The following is a 26,612-nucleotide window of genomic DNA, read 5'->3' on the forward strand; positions in this document are numbered from 1 at the left end:
CCCATCAGGATGGATTGCAACATAAACTGTTTGTGCTGGCTGCTGGCAGCGGTGGTGCAAAAAGGGATGGTGGAGACTCAGGCACCCAGAACCAGTGGGCTGCATCCTGCCTCGAGGTCACGGAGTGTGCTGGCCTCTCCATTCCACCCTCCTCTCGTGGGGTTGATGCCACCACGGGGTGAGGTCGGGGCCATTGAGCCCCAGCCCCTACAGCCACCACATGCCCAGAAATATCCCCGTCTCCCCTGCCTCCCCATTGCCCACCAGTCCCCAGCTGGTTTTGGTAGCACCTCCCAGATGCCGAATGCTGGAGAAAATATCCAACAGCTGCAGTGTGAGGACCTGCAGGTAGAGCAGCAGATTTCCTTAGGAAACCAGAACAACAAATTATTAGGAAAATGAACAAGCTAAAGCGAGTCCTTTTCCTTCATTCAGTAAGAGTACACAGGCACAGAATGACAATGGGGCCAAATCTCTCTAAGCTGTTGGGTGCATAAATCCCTTTTCTTACTAATAGGAGAAAAGTGTCTGATGGCTTTGAAAATCTGGGCTATGGTATGTCTGGTTACAAGACCCCCATCCCCGAGTCACCAGAAAAATCCAGTGCAGAGACACAAATGCAGGAGGATCAGGAGCAAAATGAGAGCCAGGAGAATTTGGGGAAAAATACAAGACTTGGAAGAAAAGAAAAGTCTATTTAATTCTTTTCTTTTTTTCTTTTTTTTTTCTTTTTCTGATATGGAAAACTGGATACTTGGAGAAGAAATATAGAAGAAATGTTCTTGTAAATTGATTTTGCTCATAGTGAACAGTGAAGCAAGGTTAGAGAGATGTTTAACGTGACATTACTTCTGCTATACTCAGCTCTTCAAAATGCTTTCTATAACTAAAGTGTTTCAAATGAAGGCCTTTTCTTTCAAGAATGAATGGTATTAAGCAATTAAAATGCTTACAGACTCCAGGCTTCAATACTGTGAGCCTAATTTAATGCTGGTCTTGTCTGTAGTGTTGTGTTAGCTACATTGCACAGAATATGGAGAGGGAGAACAAATGTTCATTTTTCAAGCCTTTGCTTTATTCTGTTAAGTTGCTGTTGATGTCCCATTGCTGAGCCATAGGATACAGCCTTCTTCCTTGTTTAAAAGTCAGCTAGATGGCTGGTTTTTTATTTTCAGTGTTTTATTTTTCCTCAAGTTAGAAATACATTAGTGGCCAAAAGATGCGTAATTACTTCAGCATGTAGTGATGACCTCTCTCATTGTTTGAAAGTAAAAAGCTGGTACTCTGCTTTGTATATGTATCCATCAGCTCCTTCACTGTGCTAACTGCATAAAACATTTTTCACCCTTAAAGAATTTAAAAATAATCATTCTAATAAGCAATATAACTACTGAAATTATTTACATTTTCCCAAATTTGGTGGTTTTTTGGAAAAACACTTTTTCCCCTTAAGACTTCAAAACTTCCAGAAATTTTCTATCTCTGGGCAGAACAAAATTTCCCTGTCAGACCCCCAGCATCATGTATTTATGCCATCTGCCAGACATGATGTCTTTAACATCAGTGGCCCCAAAGCAAACTTGCTCCTGAAGCCAGGTGAGCTGCCTTCCAGTTGTCTTCACCCAGCATCTCCTTGCCCCATGGCCTTCACACACCCCTGTCTGCTTCACCACCACCTCCATCCCCAGGTGCTTTGGTTCAGTGTGGGGTGCTGGCTGCCCTCCTCTCCCATGAAATCCAGCTGGAAAGCAGGATCCTCAGCCCTGTGGAGAAATGCCATGTTGCATGGGAGAGTTAAAAGGAGCTCGCTCCCTCCAACTGGCTTTATGCTTAAAAAACAGTTGCCCTGTGGAGCTATTTTGCAAAATTTAGTAGAAGAGACGGTATTGCAGTGAATGCTGTGCCTTGCCCAGAAAAAGATGGGAAAATCATTCTTGTTTCCATGGATACCGTGTAAGGGGAACCAAACGAAGCTGAAGCTGTACTTTCTGATATGGCTCCCCAAGCCTCCCCCTGTGTCCTCATGCACAGGAAAGGCACAAACAGCCCCTGAGACATGAGGGGTCTCACGCCACGTCCTTGGCCACCCATGTCTAGCCTCAGAGGATCACCATAAAAAAGTCTACATTTGTGGTTGAGCAGGACTGAAAACTTTGTCAAGGCACCTTCTCATCATCATATGGAAACACCTGAGGGCCAGAGAGTCTGAGCAGTGCAGGGCTCTGCTTTCACCCCCCCTGATTAAATCTGGCCAAGTCTGTGTTTTATATATGACCTTGGCAAGCTGTTTGATCAAATAGACTTTTATTTCATCTATCCATGAATGTCAGTATTATGTGGCATATTCAAAAAAAACCCCACAATAAACATAAAACAATAGCTGATAAGAATTTGTGGGCACCGCATAACTAGTGATGCTCCCTCTGTTGCTAGTGACATAAATCTCTGGCCGTTAGGCTCTGTGCAATCCATCACACTGGCACCAGCCATGGTGAATCAAATCTCCCATGACATTGCTGTAGGCATGACCGCATGCTTTTGCTTCACATCCCTGGTGCTGCTGCTGCAGAGGGCAGGAGGGAAATCACACTGGCCCCAAAGCACTTGTTAATGCCATGCAGCTCAGCTCTGAGCTGCAGGCTCTTTGCCCACGGGAAGAGGCCAGCGTCCAGTGTCCCCTGCTTTACGCTCGCTTGCAGTTCCCAGGCATGACCTGCACTTTTAAGAAGCCATGCTCTGCCCCGTTGTTCTGTGCCGGGCTGCTTGACACTCTCTTTCTCCTTTAAGAAGATGTAGAGCATCAAGAAGATGCTCCACCTATGTTGCTCCAAACTTGATGCTGGTGGGTACAGTGAAGAGAGGGTTTGCCATTTTATGCTTTAGGATCTTCGTGCATCCCAGAGATTTTTCTTGCAGTGGTGTTAACAATCCATTTCCCAAACAGGCATGCCTCATCAGCACGTTCCTTGCAGAGGTGTTCAGAGGACTGGAGAAGTCCAGGTTTCTGCTGTGCAGGCTGCAGGCCAGTGCAGAGGTAAACCTGCTGCTGCCCTGCTCTGAGCATATGCTGGCCAACACCACTGTCTTCCCAGTCCTGAACATCTGTGATTTTGTTTGCAAAAAAAAGAGAAAAGAAGGCGCATATCAATGTTGAAAAAGAGAGATGTGAATATTGATGCTATGAGAGCACTTCAGTAGTTCTTGGAAGCAGCTGTTTTCTTGGAAGGAGCTTTGGTTATTCTGGTAGATGAGAAGAAGCTTTTCAAGGACGTAGTAGGACCTGGTGGAGCTTGGGCCCTGGTTCAAGCCAAGGTTTCTGCTCCAAGCCTGGCAGCTCACCCTAGGGTTCTGCAGTCCCAGTGCTTCAGTCTGGGGGTCCCTTGGGAAATGGGAAGCCCAACAAGGACCAGACCCACAACACAGCCACCAGACCACTGCTTTACCCCAGCAGAGGATTTGGACTTGCAGGAGATGAAAATACTTAACATGCAGAAGTCAGCACAAGAAAGGGTAACAGAGAGTTAAGTGAATATTCAAGTTAGCATCAATATAAAGTGTGGCTTGCTGAGATTTTCTTTCAATATTATCTACAGTCATTTAGTAATTGTATGTACACATATGCACGCACGAAATACAAAGTGGTGGGATGCAAAGTTTCCCTGGTATGGGCTTCGACAGATGCATTACACATGGAGGGAAGAGGCACAAGTAAGCTGTTTGGATCATCCCTCACGAGTGCCAATAAAATCTTTATACCATGCCATTAAGCATTCATGATGAACCATCTGGACTGCAGAAAAGCTAATTTTGGAATATTTTAAACACAGCAGTTTATAAACTCCAGTGCATTAGTTACCTAGTTACCTGGAGGGCAGTTCTGCAGAGAGAAACAGTAAAACGCACATGGATGGAGCGCTGCAAGACAAACTGCATCTGCAACTGTGAGGTTTCCAATTCTTCCATCCTGGGCTTGTGCAAAGCCCCTACAGGCCCTGTCATGTGCTGGGAAGCCACAGATTGTCCCATTCCCAGGGGATAAGAATGCTCCTTTTCCAGCCAAACACTGGAATTCTTTTTCTAGCTGATACTGAACAAATCTTTCTCACCAGGAGCAGTGGAGACGGAGGGCAGCAGGTCCCAAACAGCGGAGAGGAGTAGGAGGCAGAGGAGGAGGCAGCTGGCAGGTGGACAGGGTTGTCCATGCAATCGGTGGCTCTTTGAACTGGTTTGGGGCTTGGCAGGCTCTGGTGAGTTCCTGGCTGCAGGCCAGCGCTGTGGTTGGGGTTATTTATTCCTCCTCTGCCTTTGCAGTTGATCCTCATCACCATGCGTACAGCTCACACCGCCCCACGCAGGCACCATGGTTCATCCTCAGCCAAAACTCAGGGTTGGAAGGAGACTTTCCAGAAGATGAGCAAGCCGTGTAAATAGGGTATATACTTTAAACCAGAAAACAGGCATTTTCCTTTGTCCCCCTCTGAGCACAAGGGAGCACTTCAAGAAGCCCCATCTCTGCTGCCCTCCAGGACCACTCAGCCTCATGCCCGCAGGCAGGTCCCTTCCAGCCCCTACTCTGCCTTTGTAATCAGAAAAGCTTATGTTAATCTGCCTGATTTATCTCTGTTCAGTCCAGGCAGCCTAATGCCTTCATTAAGTTCTTGTCTGCAGCTGGTTTTAATACCTAAAGGCATTTGGCTGCTCTTTGTGCTGGCTTGGACCCATTACTACCTTAACGAGACCTGAAATTTTATGGACCCTTCCCCTCTCAGTGATGGCCATTAACACCTGCAGAGTAATAACTGTGCACACACACCTCACACATCTTTTGGGGAAAAAAAAGAATCACTGAAAATATGGAATGCACATGTAAATTGCCATGCCTCCAGAGAAAAAGTGTTTATTTTAACATATTAAATGGGTTTAATAACCAATAATATTTTGAAGAATTTTTTCCTGTATTTAAGTTTAGCAAAGTTTTCTACATATTTTCATAGAAGTAGAAATGTTTTAATGAAGTAGAAATACTTGTCCAGCTAAAATGTTATGCTTTTCTCTTTTCCTAGCTTCTTTGCAAGAGTGTATTTGCCTCTTTTACACTTCATACCTAAGGAAGCTCAGCTCTGGCTTTAGTCAAGGAAGGCTTGGGGGTTTTATCCAGCTCTCAGCTGTTCTTTTGCGCTGAGTTTTCCTTGGAAAAACTCCCTTGGAAAGATTCCTTGGAAACCTCCCTTCCACCTCAGATGCTTATTTCATTTTATAAGACTAGGAAAACGTTGCAAGGTGCTCAGCTGCTCTTGATGTCAGAAGACATCATGCACCACAGGTCATGTCCTCCTTGGCACCCTGGCTGGTGCGGAGGGCAGGTACATGGAGCATCACCCCATCGGAGAGCTGGAGGATCTGGGGCAGCACCCTTCAAATCCATATAGGACCCACGTCCCAGGCTTTTGGGGTGGTACCTGCCATACCAAAAACTGGCTAGGATACTACAGTGAGCTGAGTCTCCTGAGTGTGTACATACGGGTAAATATAAAAACAACCTGTCAGGAAAGATGGTTTCCTGAGGTGTGCGAGGAAGCAGCAATAAGAGACAATAAGCTGCCTCTTATTAGATCTGCTCCCATCCTAGAGTTATGATTAAATCATGAATAAGTCAAAACCTCCTCCTTATGAGAAGTAATGTCAGGCTTTGTCTGTGGATTCATTTTCGGCCTGCACAGGCACTGATCCCTTTGGCTGGGTCCACAGTGTTGGATAAGGATGTGTGACACCCCGGCTCAGGCACAGAGAGATCCATGCCAAGGCTGGAGAGAACTGGGGGCAAGTCCTGTAGCAGGGGCTGCTTGGGAACACCATGAGACACTCAACAAGCCAGAAATTTCATGGCAGCACCCAGGGATTGAGCAAACACCCCAGATTGTGAGATGCTCTTCAAGAAAGGAGGTGCAGCTTTATCATTTTAATGATGACAAAGATATCTCCCATTTTCCTCTTCCCTAAACCCCCATAAGTCCCCCCAGATCTTTTTCTTCTGCCCCAAAACACACTCACGCACCCTCTTTCTCCCTACCCAGCACCAGTCACAGCCCTGTGGGTGCATGTCTGTGATTTCCAGAGCTGAACGTTTTTAAAGGTCTCCCTGGTGCTTCCCCTGCTTTTTCCTTCCTCTTGGAAATTGTGAAAGAGGAATCAAAAGCAATAAATTTGCAATTAGCATTGCTAAAAAAAAATACCCTAACAAGAATCATCTGCTAGAGAATGAAATGCTTTCTGCACCAGTAGCTGCGGGCTCCTGGAGAGAATGATCTTTCTATCAGTCTTCTCAGTGGCAAATGATACCAGTCCTTGGCCAGCGTGGGCCAAGGTGCAGGGTCTGCCCTGCCCTGAGATCTGCTGAAGCCCATGGGTTCCCCTGCAGGCTCTTGTCCCCAAAACCAAACAGCTGCAAAAACTGTCAAGCAAATGATAAACACACAACAAAAAGTGGGGAAAAAACACTATTTCAGAAGGTTTGGCCAAAAGGGAAACCACAGTTGAATGTAGGGAGGGTGTTTCTAACCATTCTTTCCTTCACTGGAAAAAGGTGGGAGAAAATAATTCTACTTTTGGTTATTTTGTGATGGTCCTCCTCCCATCCAGACTCCATCTTTTGCAGAGACAAGGCAGGTATAAATAGCTCTTTCGCAGCTGAGACTTTCCGGTGACACCTAGGGACGGTACAACTTTTCTCAGCCTGAGCAGGGGCAGATCTGGGCTTGTCTACTCAAGGAACCATGCTGCCTTAACCACATCAGTGCAGTGAAAAGCATTCATCCTCCAAGCATGGGCATGCTTCCCCAAGTGCAAAGGCACTCAAATAGCAGGAGAAGCTGCAGAATGGGGAATAGTTCTGCTAAAATTACATTTGTGCTTCTTGCCTTGGGTAAGCAGAGGAGCCCTCAGCAGCTGTGATAGCTGGAAAAACTTGTGGACACAAAGTGGGACAGAGACCTGGACCAGCTCACTATGAGATCCCCATGCATGAGCATCCCTTAGCTTGTCTCCACTTTTGAGCCACTGCCAGTGGTGGGGAATGCAAAGCCACTATGCCTGCGCTCAGACGGTGCCCTGTCCTGGCAAGGGGAGGCTGCATTTCACATTCGCCTTGCTCCAGTGACAGCTCTCCACTGCTTTCATCACATGGGACCACAGGTATGGGGGGAGCAGACGACAGGTCTTCAGGGTCAAGTAAGTGACTTAGAAGATGCTGGAGCAGTAGCTGATCAAGGCTGAAAGGTTCAGAGAGTGACCTTGCAAACTAAGGCATGACAATGGGTCAGAATTTCCACTACAGAAAGTGCTTCCTCAGTTTTGTTGTTTTGTTTTGTTTTGTTTTTTTCTAGATGTGTAAATTCTGCCTCAGGAAGGTCTAGGGCAAAGCATTAGCACATTGTCAGCCTAATCACACAATAAAACCTGCCACAGTGCAGCCAGAATTACCATTTATGGAGTGAGCCAATGCTGAAACACAGATGTTTACAACTTAGCATCTCCTCTGTCTGAAAATCACCCAAAGAGAGGAAGGAACTGGGAGAGGATTCATTTGGTGATTTAATGTTTAAATAAGAGCGTGAAATGGGTATTTCTGTCACCATTCAAGAGGATTAGGGATTCGATTCCTCCAACTCCCCGTGGCCACTGCTGAGGGATGAGCACATAGGCTGCACTGTGTCCCAGATGTCCTCTGACATGGGTGCCAGAAAATGGGAAAAAATCCACAGCAATGGTATGCTGTCACACTTATAGCAGTAGTGAAGAGGGGGAAAGGGAGAACCACATTTTTAATGAATTATTTCAGCAGGATCATTTTATTAGTGACTAGATAAGGGATGTTAGTCCATCCTGTCAATGGTTTTAGGAAGAGCAGACATTGTGGAAGAAGCAGATCCCAGTTTTCATCTTCATTTGCAGCCCTCTGTAAATCCATGGACTCCTGGTCTGGGGTAGGGTGGTGGCAGGGTCACTCTCACACAGCCGTACAGCTCTGGTGGCAGTAACATGCTACCAGCCTAGATTCTACCTGGATTTTATAGGTGGCAGTCTGAGCCACCTATAATTTAATCCATGCAAATTCGTGAGCTAAATCAATAACCAAAGAAATAATCTCCTGTCTATTATGCTTAGTTGAAAGAAATCGGTACCTTCTTGCAATTGCTAGAACTAATTATATTAGTGGGGCAGCAGTGCCCCAAAATGTTCAACATGCTGAGACTGCCTTTAGCCTGTCCAGCAGTCTGCACAATATAAAATGAGATATTGTTGCTCTGATTAGCATAAGCTTTTCACTTGTTTTAAACTGATAAAAAAAGCCACCTGATAAATTTGGCCCCTGATTTATCTGCTTTCCTATTTATTGTGTAGCCTGCTGTGTCACTTCCCTTCCATGTTATGGTGGCTGGAATATATTATTACAAAAGTATTTTTCCTTAAAATGACGTTTTCAATGACACAGACAAGAACAAGAGCAAGTGTAGGCTTGGGAGCTTTCAGCCACAGTGTCTGCTCCAGCATATGGCATGGCTGCCAAAATACCACCTTCAGTCTGGAACCATTATGTTCACTCAAGCAATTTCACCTAAGAAATGCAGTAAGGTTGTTATGGACAGAGTACAGCCCGTATCTATCTGTCACCTCCTATTCCCCCTATCAGTGCACCAGACATGTGAGTCCATTTTCTCCATCCTGCTAGCTCCTGGCACATATGTGGCGTGTTGTAAAGACTGTTGCTTGCCGAAGGAGATGGCAGCAAATGGACATAGCACGTCATCAGCCATCACTTTCTATCCTCCCTGCTGCTCTCCTCCTTGCCCTCCCTTTATACTTCCAGCACCAGGCTGGAGGATGTTCACAGCCTTTGGCAACAGGGAAGAGTTGTTCTAGGTACTTCCTGACATAAGTTTTTACAAAGATCAGTAGCAACATTGAAACCTGCCCAACTTTTTCCCATCTCCCTCAGTACAGAGTAGGGTTACTCAAATAAGCTTATTCCAAAAGTCTGCAGAAGAGCAATACTAGCATCGTATACATGAAGAAACTCATCATTGTATGGGAAAATACCAACAAAATCTTAGAAGCTTTTTGACCAGCCCCACAGAATTCTTCAGTAGGGATTTTTAGTTTTTGCTAACTTTCTAAAGACATTCTTACAGGGTGCATCAGCAGGGTGTTTTGCTGGATCATTATACCAGTATGCAACAAAAATAATGAAAAACAATTCAACACAACCCACACGGGACTGAGTACAGAATTGGGCATGCTCCCGACCTCCACAGTGGGTCAGCATGGCTTTACTGGAGCAGCAGTGGCACCTGGGTGAGCCAAGAACATATGTGTGCGTCAGGAAGAGGTTAAACAGTGTGTGGGAAGAGATGACCTGAAGACTGGAGGACTTGGTTGTTGCTCTGGGGCATGGGCAGGAACACTTCCAGCAGAAGCCCTTTAATGTGGTAGGAAACAGTAGCAGACCTAGGTCTCCCTCCACTTCTGCTGGGGAGAGGTTATGCACCAAACAGAAGAGATTCAGTTAATTAATTCTGAAAAGTTAATGAACACTATGACTTCACTGGAGCTTTCTGGAAACACAAAAGCAGCCATATGCTCTCTGCCATGCCACTGTTCTTCCTTGGCAAGATGTCCTTTGCTGGCAACAGCAGACTTCTTGTCCACCAATGGCTTTGTCCTCAGAGATGCTTCCTGAGCTCAGAAAAGCATTGAGTCACATGGGCTTCAGGAGGGGATCTCCCAGGCTGTGGATGCTGCACTGAGCTGAAGGCACAAGCTTCCCCATCCAGTCATGTATGGACTCCCAGTGAGAGCCTACAAGGTTGTGTCTCCTACAAGTGAGATAGACAGTTCTGCACATGATAGCTTTCAAAATCACTGTGCATGGACTGTGATTGCAAGGACCAGTTGATTGCAGCTCTAGAGAGGGTGATTTATGAAACTCCCATAGGGACAGAGAGTATTTGGGAAACAGAAAGCTAAAAGCCATTATCTATACGCCTAATGCCTTTACTTAGGAGGCAGTTTCTTCCGATGCTATTAGCTTCCAGGTAACACTGGGAGGATGAGACTCCTTTTCACATGAGCTATAATAATTAATCAAAATATACAAATAAGCATGTGAAAACACACAAAGCAAGAGGAAAAATAACCACTCCCGCACACACAACCCTGCTTTCTCCTTGCCCATAAGGAAATGCCACCTTGAATCAGAGGGCAGATTCTGTAGTTATAACTAGAAGTCTTTATGAGTAAACTAATTTTTTTCTGCTTCAGTTTTTGTCTTTAATGCTATCTCTACATTAGAGCAGAAACTGCTTTGCTAGCCTTTCGGTGACAAAAGATTGGATGTATAGGAACACCCTAGAACTTGCAAGTTTGGGGGGGGGAGGTGATATTTGAGTTAAGACTGATAAAGATAAGTCACTAAAAGGAGCAGCCTGCTTTGTGTCAGCTGTTAGATGGGGGATTTTGAGCCATGACTGTTCTCTCAGCAGCATCTTCAGCCTTTGGTCTTCCCAGTGAGATCACCAGCAGTGTCTTAGAACATCCAACACCAACACAGTGTATTTAGTCAGAGGAAAAGCAGCTTTCCTTCAAAAGACCTAAATTTTGCTCTGGGGTTTCCACAAGTGATTTTCTGTGGTTGTATTCATGCATCTTTCGCAGGCTCTGCAGTTCACCCTTATGGAAGTGTTTGCAGTGGTGAGATGTCCAGGCTTGGCCCTGTGCCGTCCCTACCCCAGGGCATGGTGTTCGACTGCAGGTTGTGCTGCACATGGCCATGCCCAGAAGTATCTGCTTTTGATCCCAGGCAACAGATTCTAAAGTGCAAGTAACCCCTGTGAGACAAATAAAAACTGGTTGCAGGAAGATAGAAAATACACTAACCAGCGTGGTGGTGGTTTTACATTAATAAGTAATAGCACATTAGCTGGTGGAAGAACTCTCTTCTACTTTAATGGAATAATATTGGTATTTTAATAGGTAGAAAGCCCCACTTACCCAAGGAGGCTGCAGATGGAGGCTCCAGCTCCTTGCTTTCCCTCAGCTCGGAAGTTGTTTCTCCCTGAGCTCAGTGGGAAGACATCACGACAGCGTGAAAACAGGAACGCTGCCAAGATTTCACCCAGGAACTTGCACATCCTTTTGACTATCCCGTAGCTGTAGTTTATTGAAAGACAGAGTGGTGCTGTGCATGCAGAGGAAAAGGGATGCCAAAACCTCACCTGCACACTTCAGGACTGTAATTGGAAAAGCATGAGGAAACTGCAAGCTAGCATCCTCTGACACCAGCAGTCCTGGCTAGAGAGCTGGATTTGACACATAGACTTGCCGAAGCACTTGCCAGCACTGTTTGGCATCATCACAAGCAGTGCTGAACGTTTCTATAGGGTGTGTGTCCAAAATTATAAATGGAAGGAGTTACCCACAGCACATTAGCTGCGAAGGACAAAACCCCAGGGTAGCCCAACTGACTACACCGCTCTCTGTGAGGTTCATGTTTATGCCTACATCAGTGGCACCCAATGGGACTTGTATGAGGACACATACCGGACACCAACCTCATCATCTCAGCCCACAGAAACCACTAGTAAAACAAAATAAATTTAAAATGTCTATCCAGGCCCTAATTTCTAAGAGGAAAAGGCTGAGGGGCTTGCAAAATGAGATTGGATTTTTTCAAGGATAATAATGATCTTAACTCTTAATTCATGTTTTAATAATCAGTATTTAATGATCACTGGGAGCAAAAGGCTAACTGAAAACCATGTGAATTGTGGTAGTAATGGTATGCGGTTGAATGATCTGGTTCCACTGACTTTCACTATTTCTTAGGAGAGCAGCTAATATTAACACAAGAACCTGGTGGTTTAGTTCAATTTTATGCCTCAGACCAGACCAATAATATTGATATCTACATTTATAAAGATTGTACCCCCTAAATCAAACATCTAAAAATAAAGAGAAGACTAATGGAAATTTAGTAAAACAAAAACTTTTAGGGGAAATTACTTTTTTGAATGCTAAAATGTGTTATTGATGTTTCACCCGCTGCTGGAAGGAGCTACAAAGGGGAGGCAGGAAGGAGCTTCTTCTTCCCCAGTTTACCAGGGTTTGCCAACGACAGACCTCACTTATGCGGACACACTTCTGTAATTTATATAGTGCATAGTGGCAAATTAAAAAATGCCCAGGTGCTTGGTAAACTGAGGTTTATCCTCCCCTTTTAACATTTCATGTTAGCTCACAGGTATAGCAGCCCTCCCGCAGTCACTGTGCTGTGTGGTGCAGGGAGGATGGGCAGAGCCTTCTGAGGATAAATATTGTTAAAAATATATCTGACCTGCAACCTCTGCATCCAGAACTGAATCCAAACTTGCCAAAAGTTCAAGGATGCTCAGATCAGAGGTTTTGGTTCAGGCATGTCTCTGGAGACCTTGGAAACCCATTTACTCTTCGAAGAGAAAAACAGGAAGCAGAGACTATGTCAGCCCCCGGGGCCTTTCCTCCAGCTGAGCTGGCATGGTCTGGGAGAGATTATTTCAGTTGCAGGCACAAACAGTAGGAACTTTCCTCTGCTATTTAGTTACAGCTTCGTCTGTGGAGTATTAACCCCCTGACAGGAGGCAGCGCCTGCTAGCAGGCTATTTCTGAGCAGAGCTGATGGAAACCCAGGGGCTGGACCAATGGTGTCTCAGAGGCAGCTTGCTTGGAGCATCCTTCCTGTGCTGAGGTTATCACCTGTGCTATGCAAACGATTGAATGGGGGGGGGGGGGGGGCGGGGGGGGGGCGGTTTAAGAGGAGAACTGAGTCTTGGTTTGCCCTATCAGTGCCTCTTGTGTCTTGGCTTTCAGGTGGCTTTCACGTTCAGGTGGTTGTGGTTTATCAGTAGAAAAACTCACAAAATAGGACAGCAAGGTCCTTTTCAAAAGTCAGTTTATAAAATCCATACGTTTCTCAAAATTGCAAGTCTAGATACCACATCACCCAACTTGGGTAGCTAATCAGCAAAGCTGTAATTGCAAACCCTTGCATCAGGCAGCTGAGTCACGAGATAAAGTGGGAGAATTGGGGATGAACAGCAAGAAAATCCACATTCTTGGCTTGGAGAGACACAGGAGCATTTCTGGTTCCCTCCCTAGTTGCTGTCAAAGCTTTGCAAATAAATGATCAGCATGAATAATCTATGCATTTCATGTACACTACTGAGAGTGCTTTTAATGTGGAGAGGGTTTAAGGGATTTTGAGAAAAACGGCTCAGAGCAGTTTCAAAACAATTGTTAGGTATTAATGTCACATTTGCAAATCCTGGTGTTTCCCTGATTTTAGCAGAACAACATCTTCTGCTTATTAAGGGTTTATCTTCTTGCTGTAGCTGTAAAAATACCAGGGACAGGTGCTAAATTGTATGTGAATATGCCACAGTGCTAGGGAATGGCCTTGTACCAGACGTGATTGAGGCAAACACTTTGGAAAGCCAGGAGGCTAAAAATTTGTTATTTATTCAATCTCCTTAACAAGGGTTGGTGAATACAATTAGGGAAAATCAGAGCTGTTTCATGGGCTATACACTGGCTGGAAGAGAAGTAAGTATGTGCTGAATACATTTTGTAATAAGTAGTTCAACCAAGTCTAATTTCAGAATTGTTCACACCACACTGGTGTGCTTTTATTCTTGCTCTGCTTTTGAGATATCAGACAGAGGATTCAGTCCTTCTCCCACCCTCTCTAGAGAATACGCCAGGCACCACTCATAATAACACATCTGCTAAATTTCCAGTGTGAACATCCCCACATATGCAGAGCCCCAAGTGTCTTGCAGTTTCACAATATCAGGATTAAGTGTTTCTGAGAATCCTTTTCAAACATGCAATTTGAAGCAATGGTTTTAACCATTATTCTGTGTCTGAGCTGGCTGGTGGCCTGCGCTCTCCTGACCAATGGGGAGATGATCTACACAGAGAAAATGAAAACCTTGGTAGGGAAAGGAAGTAAAATCCTCCTTAAGGAACTTCAGAGAGAGCTTATTGGATGAGGGAAAGGCTGTGGATGTTGTCTACCTAGACTTTAGTAAAACCTTTGACACTGTTTCCCACAGCATTCTCCTAAAGAAACTGGCTGCTCATGGCTTGGACAGGCATACTCTTCCCTGGGTAAAACACTGGCTGGATGGTCAGGCCCAAAGAGTTGTGGTGAACGGAGTTAAATCCAGTTGGTGGCTGGTCACAAGTGGTGTCCCCCAGGGCTCAGTGCTGGGGCCAGTTCTGTTTAACATCTTTATTAATGATCAGGATGAGGGGATCAAGTGCACCCTCAGTAAGTTTGCAGATGACACCAAGGTGGACAGGAATGTTGATCTGCTTGAGGGTAGAAAGGCTCTACAGAGGGATCTTGGCAGGCTGGTTTGGTAGGCCGAGGCTAATTGTATGAGGCTCAACAAAGCTCAATGCTGAGTCCTGCACCTGGGTCACAACAACCCCATGCAACACTACAGGCTTGGGGAGGAGTGGCTGGAGAGCTGCCAGTCAGAGAGGGACCTGAGGGGTGATTGACAGCTGGCTGAACAGGAGCCAGCAGTGTGCCCAGGGGGCCAAGAAGGCCAATGGCATCCTGGCTTGTGTCAGCAATAGCGTGGCCAGCAGGGACAGGGAAGGGATCTTACCCCTGTAGTCGGCACTGGTGAGGCCGCCCCTCGATTCCTGTGTTCAGTTTTGGGCCCCTCACTACAAAAAGGACATTGAATGACTCGAGCGTGTCCAGAGAAGGGCAACGGAGCTGGTGCAGGGTCTGGAGCACAGGTCGTACGAGGAGCAGCTGAGGGAACTGGGGGTGTTTAGTCTGGAGAAGAGGAGGCTGAGGGGAGACCTTATTGCTCTTTACAACTACCTGAAAGGAGCTTGTAGTGAGGTGGGTGTCGGTCTCTTTCTCCAAGTAGCAAGTGATAGAGACAAGAGGAAATGGCCTCAAGTTCCACCAGGGGAGGTTTAGATTGGATATTGGGGAAAATTTTTTCACCAAAAGGCTTGTCAGGCATTGGAACAGGCTGCCCAGGGAAGTGTTTGAGTCACCATCCCTGGAGGTATTTAAAAGACATGTAGATGTGGTGCTTAGGGACATGGTTTAGAGGTGGACTTGGCAGTGTTAGGTTAAGGGTTGGACTCAATGATCTTAATGGGTCTTTTCCAACTTAAATGATTGTTTGTTTCTATGGAAGGTTTCCCAGGGTAAGTCCTGAATAACTTTGGTCTGTGATTTGGTAAGCAGTGTAAAACAAGCAGAGATTTAACTCCCATTTGTGTCTTCATTAGCACTTCTATGCTGAATCAGTGTAATTAAGGATTGTAGCCCCTCCAAAAGGCTTTTTTGTAGATCACCTGGCTATGTGGCATGAGGCAGAGAGCACCTCTATCTGATGCTCTCTATAAACCAGTGAGAGAGCAGCCTGGGTTAAATGCAGCCGTAAAGCACCCCATGACAAGCCAAAATTGAAAGTTTAGGGAAGTTTGGCTAATGGCCTTTGAAACACAGCTTCACAGCACCTTCTGCCTTTTCCAATATGAAAGGCCTCTTCTGTTTTCTGCTAGCAGCACTATGACAATCAAAGGAAGGTGTTTATCACGACAGACAAGCAATAGGCAGCACTTGAGTGGAGCTCAGCTTGCTCTGACCCCCATCACCTCCAACATGTGCACATGCTTGTGCACACACACACTCCTGTGCCCCAGGTGGCATCATGAGATGTGAGTGCAAAGCAAGCAGTGCAGTCACCTCCTGCAGAATGTTAGGTCCCAAAGGATTATTCTGTGTTCCCCACAAAAACTAACCTTGCTGTGATTCTCTGATGACTCATATGAGAAAAATATGCATCATGGTCTCTTCCTCATAGTGGGTATTCACTCTCTTTGACTGCATTTATTTTTCAAGGTATCAAAGCTAGCAAAAGCATGCAGAACCAATAGTCACCAGGAGGATCCCAACAGATCACAGCTATCAGTGCATGAGTGAGGTTTTAAGGTAGACTAACCGAGATCAGTGGTACCTCCTCTTCAAACCATCATACCCCAGATTTTTTATCTGGGAATGTGGCCTCATCCCTTTCAGGCTTATTTGACAGGAATTCCTGAGAATGGATTGTACTGCTGCAACATGCCTGAAAAATCCTGTATTTGTTCACCTTAGGAAATCAATCACTACAGTATGGAAAACTGAGCCCAAGCTAGAAGTGGTTCTACAGTATGCTTAAGAACTTTTTTTTTTGAAAAGCAGAACAGCAGGGTCTTTACTTGACCCTTCCACCCCACACCTCAAGAATTTCTGATTATGAAACAGTTATTTTTTTCACTTTACAGGGGTTTTAAACTGCAAACGTATTTCATTACTGAATGGTTTGTGGTTTCCCACAGGGCTTGGATCCAAGGTCTTTCCAGAGTAATTATGGAGACCTTGCAATAGGGCTGTCACCTGAATAATAGCCCAGACAAACTTTCCAATACAGACTTTCAGACTGTCTTCCTGGGGAATATCCTAGGCTAGATTTTACTGTCACTTTATAGACACAGAATCACAGAATCATAGAATGGTTTGGGTTGAAAAAGACCTTAAACATCATCTAGTTCCAACCCCTTTTCATGGGCAAGGACACCTTCCACTAGACCAGATTACTCAAAGCCCCGTCCAACCTGGCCTTGAACACTGCCAGGGAGGGGACATCTACAGCTTCTCTGGGCAACCTGCTCCAGTGTCTCATCATCCTCACAGTAAAGAATTTCTTCCCATCTAATATAAATTTACCCTCTTTCAGTTTAAAACCATTAACCCTCATCCTTTTACCACAATCCCTGGTAAAGAGTCCCTCCCCATCTTTCCTGTAGCCCCCTTTAAGTACTGGAAGGCCGCTATAAGGTCTGCCTGGAGCCTTCTCTTCTCCAGGCTGAACAACCCCAGCTCTCACAGCCTGTCCTCATAAGGGAGATGCTCCGGCCCCCTGATCATCATGACCTCCTCTGGACCCTCTCGAGCAGGTCCATGTCCTTCTTATTTTGGAGGCCCCAGAGCTAGATGCAGTATTCCAGGTGGGGTCTTATGAGAGCAGAGTAGAGGGGCAGAATCACCTCCCTCAACCTGCTGGCCACACATCTCTTGATGCAGCCCAGGATACGGTTGGCTTTCTGGGCTGCGAGTGCACATTGCTGGGTCATACTCAGTTTTCCATCCACCAATAACCCCCAAGTACTTTTCCACAGGGTTGCTCTCAATCCACTCATCACCCAGCCTGTATTTGTGCTTCGCATTGCCCTGACCCATGTACAAGACCTTGCACTTGGCCTTGTTGAATTTCACAACGTTCACACAGGCATATTCTTTCTAACTTTTCCTCATTGATCTCTTAATTGTTTGTGAACAGTTGGATTTAACCTCAGTGTAAAAGCCAGGAACTGTCTATGGTGTCCTCAGCTTCAGCAGATTACCTTGATTTTCACCACAGAAAAATCTGCCTTTGGCTGTTACAGTCCCTGTTTGCTTGCTGCCTGAGAAGTGATTTGTCCTTACTCCTGTGCTCCGGCCTAGGACTTAAAGGTCCTAAGAGCTTATAGGTAGAGTTTACCTCAATATCCAAAGATGTCCAGAAAATTTCTGTGTGAAGATTCCAATTCATGTTTGCTCTTAAAAATGCAGCATGTAAATTTGATGAAATGTCACAAGTTTAAACCAGCATAAACCTACAAAAATCAGTGAGGTTGTCTGGATACACAGCAAAAGAATTGGCTTTGTCCTTGCTTGATCTACAAAACCTAGTTCAAGCAATGGGGCTTCTTTGGTTTTACTATATTGGAACAAAACTTACTTAATATATTAAGGAATTACCTTGGCGTGAAATGCAGGAGTGAGCTAATGACATTACAGACAAGGCAGTGCCAGCCCAGTGGATGGACAGGCTGTCCTACAGGAGTCCAGCATGGACCAGGCTCAAGGAAGGGCTCTGGGGATGGTTGGGGAGAAAAGTCTGGCCAACACAAGGAAAATGAGTTTGATTTAGCCTAGTATTTTGGGGGAAGAGTGGAGATGGTAGTGGTCTCCATGAGTGTAGCAAACATGAGGCACAAAGATGATGATTAATCTAGGGAACGGCAGGGCTGGTGTCAGTGGTTGTTCCTGCAAGAGCAGATGGGCTGCTCTGCTCAGGAAGGACTTCAGACTGAGAATGAAAATGTGATTCTGACCTGTGAGAGCAGGGAGGGTCTGGAAATGTTTCTTGAGGGAGAAGAGGGGGGAAAAATGCCTGTGAGTTTGAAGATGGGATTGGATTTGACTGAGAGGGTGGGAAGGAGATGGTGAGTGGCAGTGAGGTCCCTGACCATCCTCTGCATCTCACATGCTCCCTTGCACCTGCTGTCAGGGACTGCTCTGTCCACAGGGCACTCACAGCCCTTTCCACATAGTGTTCAACTCTGCTAACAAAAAATTCTGTCCATTCTGTTGTTGGTTTTGCATTTAAACACTCACCCACCAGCTGCTGGCTGCACTGAGGAACCACATCTTAAGGTATGCATCACAAACTGGGTTCAGACCAGTAGCACCGGAGTGAGGGCCTGTGTTGTGATGCCAGTGCCCTGCATCATCCAGTTCCCACAAATCTACCTCCTCGTTCATTAGTGTGGATCTAGGTTCTTACAGCTTTTGCATGAACAACCTCTTTTTTCCCTCTAGGTATACAGCCTTTTCATTTATTACTATTAAGTAACAAAAAATATGAAGCTATGTATTAAACAGCTGTGCATCTAACTGAGCCAGCAACAACAAATTTTTTTTTTTTTCTTTAAATGGGAAAAGCCTCTTCCCTAAAGTGTAGAGAAAACAAGCTAAATAAAAGTTAAATCAACGTCAAGAAAACAAGCCTACAGATAATGGAGTCCACAAAGAGGTCCTGGGGAGAGAGCAGCACTTATCTCGTAGGTCAGGTAGAGCTTGTGTTTCAACATTAAACACTTAGCTGTATCAAAACCAATGCTTGTCTCCACTGAAGTCATTACTAACTATTCCCAATTGATAAATACCTTATTAAAATGGGATGCTATTAAGATTATCTGCAGCAAAGCTCAAAGCACACAGATTTTCACTCAACAAATGCCTGGAAGTTTTTATTATGTGTTTTTCTCTACTTAACTCCTTATAAAATTTGGATGTCTTATGAAGCATGTTTTACACTTAATATGACACCAGTATCATCTGACACAGTCCTTCTCTAAATGCATATTTGCGATAGACTGGTCAGTCATTATGATGAAACATTAGATGAGTAATCTTTGCCCATAAGCAACTACACAATGTAAATACAGCGGATTGGGCTGAACTGTGGTCTGATGGATAAGGTACCCATGCCACATTCTTACTAGCAGTATTACTGAACATTATATGGGTATGTCAAGGAGAAAAAAGACTGATTTCAACCTGTGTTTTAAGTACAAAAGCAAGTGAAATTGTTTTATATTTGACCCTGATGTAGGAAATCTGGTTTGTAACTGAAAACGAGTGAGCACAGAGATGCTGAGTGGTACAGCGATGCTCCTGGTGTATCATTCTGATATAAGCCAGGAGGAGGAGGAGGAGAGATGAGACAAACTGGAGAAGACTCTGTTTCATTCTGAACCTAATTATTTGGAGTCAACTAAGACAGGAGCTCTTCCTGGACTCTCACATGTTCCCCTTATGTACATGGAACATAACAGGCTCCAGCCTGGCCAAAAATGTCACAGCCCCAGCTCATGTATCCTGACATTTGTATAAGCTGGACCAAACTGTTGTGATACGTGAAGCTGTGACTCCCTGGGAGCTCCTCCTGGGCCCTGGGAGGATGCTGAAGCGAGGTTGGCATGTAACCTGGTCCCTGGGAGGGTACTGGAGGGAGTCTGGCATGGTTAGCAAGCCAGCCTGAAGAACACCAGCTGCATGAGGGTTTTAGGTGGGGAGTCTCACAGGCCAGAAAGGCACTGCTTTCTCTTGTCTGAAGATCTTCTCCTTCCTTCCTCTCTTTCTTCCTGAGGCAGACAAAAGGAGGTAAAATGCCAGGGCCTGTTCTCTGCTTGGGGTATCATTTCTGACTTGCTTCTGCTTCCAGACTCACATGTAAGTAACAGTCCTTGGTATTACTAGACTTCCTTTCAGATAGGGTAATTTAACTGACTTTACTGTGAAGATCTTGTTACCCTGTTCTACAGAAAACACCTGAATTTTAAAGGGATTCTGTTTCTCTATCTAACAACACACTCAACAGTTAAGATTTTGTTTTAAACATGCTAGGGGTTAATCATTCAGGATATTTCTGTTATACCCAGCATGACTTACAGAGTCACAGAGGATGAAAAAGCCCTTCAGCAGCAATGCCACTGTAGGAAAAATAAAGAACAGATGTTTGTTACCAGCATTATTCAAAGAGTAACACAGACCAGAATATCCTAAGTTTGGTGTAATCAGCCTAAAACCAAGAGAGTGATTAGTGAGAACTACAAGAATCTGAACACAAATGCATGTTAATCAACTTGCTTTCAAAAATGTAAGGAAACAGAAATTAACTCTTCGGTATAAATTCCTTCCTCAGGGTCACTTTGAATTACCTGTAGACTCAGAGACAGATGTGGCAATGGTATTTTTCAAAGGCTAGATTAACATGGACTCCAAAAGTACAAACACAGGTCTGGTGGCATTCAGTGAAGATGAGAAACCTGCTTGATGAATAAAGAGGAGAAGAAACTACAGATTAAACCTATCTCCCTCAAGTGGACAGTGCTCTTGGGACAGAGGCATGTGTCTGTTTTCTGGTTCTGTTATTTTTGGACACAGCCACCTTTCTCGCCTGGAACTGACTCACCTCTGCAGGAAAGCCTCTTCCCCCCCATGCAGTCGTCTGTGTTTTCCTTCCATGGCTCCTGATTTCCTTCTAGGGGTTTGCATCAAACTTCTCACACAAACAGTTTTAGAGCATGACCACTGTGACTGTTTTTACAGGGAAAAACCTGAGCCAAAGAAAACAATAAATGCTTGAACTCTGTCCCATTAATCAGATCTCAAAGCATGATTATAATGAATCTCATAAACCCTAACAAATTAATTCCTCTTATCCTCACTTCGCATACATAGAAGGTCAGGCATAGACAAGTCAAATTATTCCCCAAAATTCATGCTGTATGGCAGGGCCAGGAATAGATTTTAGATACTGACATTTGTAGGCAGCTCAGACTGGAAAAGATGAGTTTTCAATCAACATCAGAGCAGAATCTGGTCTGAGATGTCCCTTCTTAGGGCCATTACTTAGATTCTGCCAGGAGATAAAGCAGAGCAGGAACCCTCTGAACACAGAGGAGACACTAACCTTTCTCTCAGAAACACTGTAGTTACACTTTTTCCAGTGAAAAACTCTTCTTTCAAGTAGAAGATGGAACCTGGTGATTCATGAAGGCAGCAGGCACCATGTTACACAGCCTGGTGGGACCACGCATCCCTAAAGCAAGGTCATTCAGAAGCTCCAGAGACCTTTCGTAGAAGATCCTCATAGTGAATCTTTCCTTTAAATTCCACATAAATATGTCTTAAAAGTAGCAGACAACTGAAAAAAAGCAAGCATCTTAATACTAATGGTCTTTAAAAAATAAAGGGAGGGTGAAGGTGTTTGTTCAGAGCTCGGCAGTCTGGTGGCCCTGTTGGAGCCCAGGGTTTGTGCCTGACAGCAAACCCTGCAGGGATGGGAGATTTGGTCATGCCCTGTCCTGGATTTTTTTAAAATTTTGTCTCTTTGCCTTCCTGTTGAGCTAATGTTCTCTCAGATGATACACGAAAATCTTGCAGAGGTTTAAAATTAATTGCCTTTTGATAAATGTTTAATTTTAGCAGGTCCATCTCCCCCAGCCCTGGGCACACTGTAGCATCCAAGAGGAAGGCCAAGAATCATCCCTCCCCGAGCAGCACCACCAGGTATCAGCCTATTGTGGCCAGAAAAGCCTTCCCTATTTGACCAGAAAATGATACCAGCAATGAAAACCACAATTTCTTTGCTAAAATTCAGATATGAAATTTGCATATAAATGAGGCCTTGCAGGGTCATCTCATGCTCTGGCCTGATCACGTTTCTCTGCCCACTCTTTCTCATCTGAAGTTTTTAATGGCTTTAATATGTAAGTCTTTGGAGCAGTCACAATTTGTATCTGTGTTTTAGAATAAATAGGAAGTGAGAAGACTTGAGCAGCAGCAAGGTTGCCATAGCAATTGTTTGTTGGAGAAAAGAAGTCGCAACAAAAAAACCCTGGAGAACATGTCACTGTGCCTCTACCTTCTGTATCACGCCTGCCTGGACTTGGGAGAGGACAGGTTGCATGGGAGGAGAGAGCAGCCTTGGCCTCCCTGTTACTCTTCAGCACGCGTTTTGGGGAAGCTGCCTGGGGGCACAGCTGAGGCAACCAACTCAAAGGTTCAGCCTGAAGTTTCGCTGAGTGACACACACGGGAACTTTGCACACACGTTAAATCACACATGAGTCATCCAGTGATCCCATCATTATATCAGTGCAAGTGCTTACTTATAAATCATAGATGAATCATAAGGCATTAGCTTGACTCTTTAAACCATAGAATATCAATCATATGTTTTGTCTCAGATTAAAGCCTGCCATCACTTTGAAAACAAGCTGATCTCTGGTGTGGGAAGGTTATCTTCAGGGTGCTCTTGTGCTAGTCAGCTGAACGCTGATGGACCACTACTCAGATAAGTACCTAAATGGAAAATAAATCCATGTGCAATTTGGGAGATTTACTTTCACTTGCATGAGAATATCTCTGAGAACCAAACACCAGATACATCAGCACAGCAATACTTGTGCTGCTGTTATCTGTCCAATGCAATGATAAGTTGACAGCATTTGCAAAGAGTTTTTCACTTGTGGCTTTACATTTGTTGTTTTATGTATTTCATTTGCTTACACCTGGCACCAAACTTTAATGACTGACATGCATTATTATTCTCATTTTACAAAGGGAGGGACAGGGAAAGAATGTAAATGGGGGCAAAGGTGAGATAGACAGAGCAGAGCTTGAAATAGATCTTGTTTCCAGGCTCTGTTTGACATAGACCTTGCCTAATAGTATAAACTCACAGTCGTTTTGCTGCCATTACGGCAGATGCTGCTGGCACCTCCTAGATGTGAGGGTCACACCATGTCTGAGCATCAGCGCTTCAGTGACAACATTCACAGTCACCCGTGGGACATCTGTATTTGCATGTCAACATCACTGGCCCAGGAAATAATGTTTGCATAAATAGTTTTAAAATGCTGCTTGGAAAATCTTAACCGCCGTAGAACACTCTTCTCTAAATACAACAGCAGAGTGACCATTGTGCCTTAGGAAGAGGGATGGGATGGCGGAGCAGTATCTCACCGGTCACCAGACCAGCAGCCGGCTGCACTGGGCATCAAAGAGCACTTGCAGAATGGCTCTGCCCTTCCCATCCAGAGACAGGACCGCTCAGACTAGCACGGCACTTCTAGAGGAAGGATTTAAAAGGTCACTTCATGACCATGTCTGTGCTAGACTATAAGGAGCATGAATGCCTAAGCTGTACTCCCAAAATATAAATGGGTGATGGCATATCTAAAACAGGTATGATTAACTTATCGGGCATATTTGGACCTAAATTATCTTTTCTCTGGAAATATTTGCAAGCATTTTGTCAGGCAGAGACGATCCTGTCTTGGGGCAGGAGAGTGGACCAGAAAGTGTCCTGAGATCCCTTCAAGCTCTATTTTCCCGGGGTCCTTGTTCTGAATAAAATCAGATCCATAACATCATTTTTGATCCCTGCTTTGAACTGTTGGAGCTTACAAAACAGAACAAACTGCTCTGATACTTCTTCAAAGCAGGGAATTTCCAGAGATCCAGTTGTGTGAGGTATTCACCAAAATCGAATCTTCTGTGGAAGAACACCAAAACTGCTTTCCTACAATAAACCAATGAACCACACAGTCTAGAAGCTGGCTTTCAGCAATGGTCAGTTATGCCAAAGTCAGAGGGAGATGCAAAGTAGCACGTGGCATAAATTAATTCCCAGCAGATCACACAGTGTTGACCATGAGTTAATATCATTTACTTTCATTAAAAAAAAGGCAGCTGTAGGATAATTCACACCCACTTGCCCTATAGCTTTACATTGAACATAGCTTCCTCAGAACTGCCTGGTATTGGTAGCTGCTGAGCAAATTTTTCATGCACAAAGATCTCGCTGTTTAAAATAAAAAACAGCTTGACATAAAGAAAGGAAAATCTGGGACCTTTTAGATATTCCCAAGACAGGATATGAAAAGCTAAGGCTGCGAATAAGAGTCTGCATTAACTGAATGCTTGTGTTAGTGAGAGAGGGAATAGCCACCGTGCTCTCAGAAAAGACAGGACAAAGTTTCAAGGTGGGAATTTGTTTCATCTGCTCATAAGAAAACTGCGCCATGCCAGGGAATGGTTAGCGCTGGCGCTCTCCGTGAGGCTACTCCTTGGCACAGTAGCTGCATTGTTCTCCCTGTCGGGAAAAACTGTTCATCCACTCACTGATACAAACCTTCATGCTTTCCAGGTGCATCAAGAAGTGAAGGTCAGTGCAATAAATCCTACATGTTTGCCACCATTTTGAAACAAAACACTTCTCAGTCTGCAGAACACATTTCTTCACGGTCTTCCTTCTGCAGCTTGAAAACATTATGTATGCTTCGCATCTTGCTACCTCAATACCGTAACAGTGTCATCAGATGAAGCTACATCCCTTGAATACTGAATACCAAGGAACACAAACCATCCTATCTGAGGAAATTTAGTTTGCTTTAAACAAGCTCAGCCACCAAATCCAAATTATTTTTGCTATAGACATATTTAATGAAATATATTTATATAATGTTATTCCCTGGAGTGTCTGAACTGCAGGTTCAGCTTTCTCACTGACTGTGCTTCAACACACAAATGAAAGCTTTTTATTTTTCTACATTCCTGCCTTTTATCTTGGTCAAAGATCACTGCACTTGCCTGAGAGCAGAGCACATCTTCTGAAGCCCGTCAGAGCCCATGCATGCTGGCTGGCTGTCAGAGCCTGCAGTGAACAACATGCTTTCAGAGAGGTAAATCCTGACTTGATATCACCCAAGCACCATTTCTAAAGCAAATCTCAAAAGCAGTTTCCAAATCCTCTGTGCTAAGGAGCTACTACTGTCTTATGAAAAACTTTACTAAGCAGAGACAGGTCTGCTCATGGGTCGGTTCCCTTCTCTTGTTTTATTGCAGATATTTACCTGAAAATAAGATGCTTTGTTCATGAAAGATCATCTATTCCTCTATGCACTCCCCAACTAAAATCCAGATTGTCTCAGTATCATATGCAGAATTAGTAGGTTACATTAAGGAGATCAGAAAAAATACCTAATTTTTTGGAAGTCTTCAGTACAACAAGACAAGCATGGGGAGAAAGAATAAGTTTATACTGTCTCAGCAGGGCTGTTTTCTACTGGAAAGCTTTTAGATTTGTCAGCAGTAGATTATTAATTTAGCATCCATCTTCAAGTTTATACATCCACTGCAACTCTTAAAAATTAGATTTTTTTCCCTATCCCTGGCAGATACCAGTGACAAAAACAAACTCCTGACCAGGCCCAGACCTCTCCTGGATAGCAACCAGGCAGCATCAGAGAGAGAAGGACAAAATCTGTGCAACATATGGTCTGTGAGGGGACTTGCTCGGCCCACAGCTGCTGAGGGGGAGTGGGAGCCACACGTCCCCTCCAGAGGCCACGAGGAGCAGCCAAGTGGCCCATCAGGCCGCAGGGACCCCAAGTCAGGCTCTTGGCCAGTGACAACACACATTCCATTTGGCTGGCCAAGTGGCACATATGTACTGCTGGCCAAGGGCCAAGCTGTCTCCGTTTTGTTTTGCCCAGCCCAAGGGACAGGCAAGGGGGAAGCTGGCTGTTGTCTTGGCTGGAGAGCGATGGGGGGTGACTATGGCAGTCATGGAGGGATTAGGGACATGGAGGGCTCCAGGGATGCAAATTCAGGGTCAAGTAGGAGATGTGGGAGGTGGTGCAATGTAGAAGCCTTAAGGCATTACAGATGGCAGAGGTAAGGAATAAGGAGGGACATGGGATCTCTTGGAGAAGACGGAAGGGATATTGAGGGGTAAATATTGTAAGTGCAAGGAGTTGTGGCCCAGTAGTGATGCGCGGTGGCCTTTAAAAGTCAGTGTGCCCATGTGAGCTGGGTTGCTCTCCAGGCTTCAGGAAATCAGCTTCACCTCAGGGAGCACCTTCGCTGTTCGCATTTGTAAACACCAGAACCACTAAACAGCAGGGTTTGGATCCACACAGTCTGCACAGCTTACTTGTATCCTGCTCAGGTTGGGCAGCATTTATGCTTTCCATCTTTTTTCTTTCTTAATGAGCAAGTTTTCTATTCCTCATGGTTGCAGGCAGAATTTTCCAAATTTGGATTGGCTATCACAAGGTCCATCCAGTCACATAGCCTGAAGTTCTTAATTCTCCACAGAGCAT

Source organism: Athene noctua, chromosome 1 (genome assembly GCF_965140245.1).
Source record: "Athene noctua chromosome 1, bAthNoc1.hap1.1, whole genome shotgun sequence".
In the NCBI taxonomy this organism is placed as follows: domain Eukaryota; kingdom Metazoa; phylum Chordata; class Aves; order Strigiformes; family Strigidae; genus Athene; species Athene noctua.